The sequence below is a fragment of the Montipora foliosa genome, chromosome 3 (genome assembly GCF_036669935.1).
Source record: "Montipora foliosa isolate CH-2021 chromosome 3, ASM3666993v2, whole genome shotgun sequence".
Classification (NCBI taxonomy): domain Eukaryota; kingdom Metazoa; phylum Cnidaria; class Anthozoa; order Scleractinia; family Acroporidae; genus Montipora; species Montipora foliosa.
Window position 1 is genome coordinate 49,332,507 of NC_090871.1, and position 4,502 is coordinate 49,337,008.

The window sequence follows — 4,502 nt, forward strand, 5'->3', positions numbered from 1 at the left end:
TGAAATTGACTTTTCTCCTCTTTGTGGCATATTTTTGACAGGATTAGAATGCTCTCGCAAGCGCAGACAGACAAGACGCGTTTGGGCACGTTCCGCAATACGATACTTTGTATTTTGAAATTGACTTATCTCGCAAGCGCAGACAACCATTTACCGATCACCCATTGGGTTTTATTGGAATTCTACATTTTGTAAAATAGGATGCGTTGTAATTCCTTTTTTTCTTTCTTTCATTTTTGAAGTGATTTAAGACCTGGATTAGCATTTACATCCCTAAGAGCTCATGTTGTTGAATGATACCATTTTTAGCTTCTTCTCCTTTTCTTCGGCTGTCTTTTTTGATTGGGCCGCGTTTCCAGTCTCATGTCACGAGGAAGTGTTTAGGTGTTTCAGCATTTGCAGCACTTGTGAAGCCCTGAGGCTCCCTGACAATTAAGAAATTAAGCATACTGATCTGAAGTAACCATTCCCATCCCTCCCCTCGGCTTAATTCGGTTTGTATCAGTTTTAGAATAGAGCTACAGGACTAGCGGTACAGCAGTGCCGATTTATACAATGAAAAACAACGAAAGACTCGGATAAACGGTTTCAAAAGATCCTAAACATTACATTCAACAGAACTTCACCAGAGGCCTCATGTTCAACACGCTTACCGAGATGGACACACCGTTCAGAGACCGATTAGTGAGCACGAGCATACATAACAATGTTCATGGAAAGTGAGGGGACAAACGGCTTCAACTTCATTCAACATCGATTCAACATGCTTCAACACCGTTGAAAGCGGGTGGCAAACGGTTTCGACATTGCTGTTCAACAAAATTGATTGGATGTTAAAGCTAGTGTTAACTGAAGCCGCCAGCCTTCAGTTCATACCATGCAACTTAAATTTACGTACATGTTCAACAACGTTTTCAGGCTCAAATCGCAAAACAATGACCGCCTCAGACCAAAAATTAGACGTTCTATGAAGATTGAAGAGCGTACCCTATTTTCCCATTTCTTAGTTTTGGCCCTTTTTCTCATTCAAAACCAAATCACAGAGACTCAAATCCGGTCTTTCGATAAAAGCTTTTATAATAATAATAATAATAATAATAATAATAATAATAATAATAATTATTATTATTATTATAATTATTATTATTATTATTATTATTATTATTATTATCGTAATCAGTTTTTGCGATATCAATGATGATTCTGTGGGATTGAAGTTTTCATGCAACAAACACAGTAATGTTTTTTACGGTTTTGCTATAAGTAACATTAAAGGAAAATGTTTTCTAACTTTTTTTTTTACTATTATTATTATTATTATTATTATTATTATTATTATTATTACCACATTCATGCATTCACTCACTCACTCACTCACTCACTCACTCACTGTGTTGTTTTCAAAAGCCTTAATGATGAGGATAAAATACGGTATTTACTTACCCTAGAAAACGAAAGCACTTCAAAGATAATAGGTAAATACACATATTTAATGTTTCAGAAGAGAAAAGACTTCTTAAATGCAAAATAATTGAAATAATAATTTTATACCAATTGTATTACAAGTAATTGTATGATCTTTTTAGTTAATTAGTTATTCTAGTAGATATCATCACCTTTATTGTAACGAGACCGATACCTCCCTTTGGAGAGTAAGGCGCAATAAAGATTTACTGTTTACTGTTTACTGTTTACTCACTCACTCACTCACTCACTCACTCCGGGCAGCGAATTAGGCGACCGAGATATTCCCTTGGTACGTTGTACACAGCGTCGATTCTGTCAAAGTTTCGCGCTGTAATTGTCCAGGATTTGCAGCCGTAAATGAGACGGGACCTCGCTTAGGCGTTAAAGACCAAGTTTCTAGTAGCAAAATTTTGTAATTGCAGAAGAATCTTTTTCTGGATGCAAATTTGGCCTTGACTTGATCAATACGCGTGTTAACATGAAATTATGAATTTTTCCAAAACTCATGGAATTACAAAGAAAGGTAGTTCCAACTTGTAGAATTCGTCTAATAAAAGCACAGAAATGATTGGCATGCAGTTTCACGTCAAGGATAAGTAGAAACTGAGGATGGAAGTTACCTTGTTTTGAGGTAAAATATGACTCACTGTTTGTAAAACTTTTTGTCAGAAGGTGATTTTCCCAACCGAGCACGACCTGAACCGGAGGGTGTAAAGTGTAGTTTGCAGGTTAGGGTTGCAGGTCATTGTTTTACCATAAGATAACTAACCTTGGGCTTAAAGGCTCTCTCTCTGTCTACCAAGATGCTTTGCGCACCTTTGTTTTCTTTCGGCTTGATGTAACGAGTGGGAAAAAGATTAGCGACAAAAAGCTAAAACAGGATATTAGACAAGTTATCCGGTCAAATAAAAATTACCCTTGCAATGAACAAAACACCGAACTGAACTGAACTGATAAAAGCTTTTCGGAATGATTTTGTCACCTCAAGCGACTGCGTCGCCTTTGATAGATACCTAAATATAAAACAATTTTCAATAAAGGACTCTTAATATTGATCTTCGTTGATGGTAAAAGTACTCGTTTGCCATGTCTATGAGAATTTGTCAGAATTATATCATAATATATTCTATATACAAGGCTAAAAGTTAAAAAAAATTAAAATATTCAACCAAACGTTTTCGGCTGTTTGCCATCATCAGGGTTAAAAAGGGGTGACCGTCCGCGCGTACATTTATATCTCATGTAATTCCCAAAGGGAAAAGTTTGGAGACATAAGAAATGACTTGTTTGTTCAAACTGGGGCGGAATTGTTGGGTCATTAGCCCCTCGACGATCCTACGCTTGTGATCATAATACTAATCATAATACTAGTCATAGAATATTATAATCTTCCTGGGAATTTTTTCAAGACTGTGCTGCGGACGTTGCCATCAAAGACTCACGAACAGAAACAACTTGCACATCGTCGGTCATTTGGGGAATGTTTTCAGGAATCTTTTTAGCTGCTGGAGAAACAAAAGCATTCAACGAGAGTTCCAAGAGTTTCGAAAATAAGATAAGTAATTATCCAACCAAGAGATCACAAATGTCACTCGGCTTAATGCGAAAGGACTTTAGCAAACTCGCTGTTAGTTTTTGTTTATTGTATCCCAATGAGTTGATTTGGGCTCAGGGATCTCGAACTGATTTCCGTAAATAGACTGCCTTTAACGGCTCGGGTCTCTGAGGTCTTCTACCAGTATTTTCTGGAATTCATTGTCGGTCCAACTGCTCAGTCGTTCAACCCAAAAACGATTTCGAATTGTAATTAACGACAAAATGTCTCCTCCCTAATAAACTAAAGTAACGTAGCTGTAATAAGACGTACTAAGTAAGAACAAATCCCGCTGGATGTTTCCCATAACAAAAGAATTAAAAGAAGCGGAAACAGCGTAACGACGAAAAAATGGAGGTTTCATATGTAACCTAAACGCCTACGCGCAGTGCGTATTAGTAGACAGAGTCTTTAAACATTATCAAAAGCATAGTATTTAGGCCTAATGTTATCATTAGTAAAAGTGTGGGTTGTTTCAGCTATGGTGAAACGATGACCTGCAACATGCAGTTTGCACCCTCCACTCCAGCCACTCTTGCCATTTCGAGCTTTTAATCAAGAAAATGTTTTATTGTGTTGTCAGAAATTAAAACCTTTAATTATACAAGGTGATCGATAAAGCTTGAAATCGGAGAAGTAACTATCTTGAATCCGATTTGCCAAGAATGTTTAGTTAACCCTGGGAATCAGTGGAATCTACAGATTAAGAAAATATCTGCCGGACAAAAGTCGTCATTGACTATCACCTCAAGTCATCATAAACTGGCACCAAACAAAATACGCTGAGTGTGTTGTGTTAATCGCACAGAGGGTATTCTTAGGCACAAGAATATATTAGGGTCGCCGACTTTTTGAGGATTTTACCTCACAGCAACTCTTCCAAGAAGTATAAAATGATGCACCGAAAAGTTGCGAAACGAATTTTACTGCATCCCTCTATAGCTAAATTTGACAATTTAACACCAGTACATGGCTTGAAAATCAACCAAGTAAACTTAGTTCTTGATTTCTAATTCAGGATCAGATAACGATGTCGAGTATCCAGGCTTCGAGACAACAACTCAACTAAAGGCCTATTTCAGCACAAATATTTCAACTCGCAAACAAGGCCAGCGGTGGTATGTCACAGGATAGAATCTAATATATCTGGTTCTGATGGCAGCGTGAATGAATGTTGCACAATGCTATATCTGTCCATGTTGCCAGGGAACACCTGAAGAAAAAAAAAAGGATCTTTAAAAAGGTTATAATACTGATTGGTACATATTAGAAAGATTGTCAAATGCAATCCTCCTGCTGCTGGTTAAGAATTTCTGCAACTATAGTCCAAATCGGCTGAGTCATTGTTGTACCCAATTCAAGTCTCCCGGGGTTAAGATTATTTGTGAATCGTATTTGCCTTATAACGTAGCATTCACATTTTAATGATATGGAAAAACTT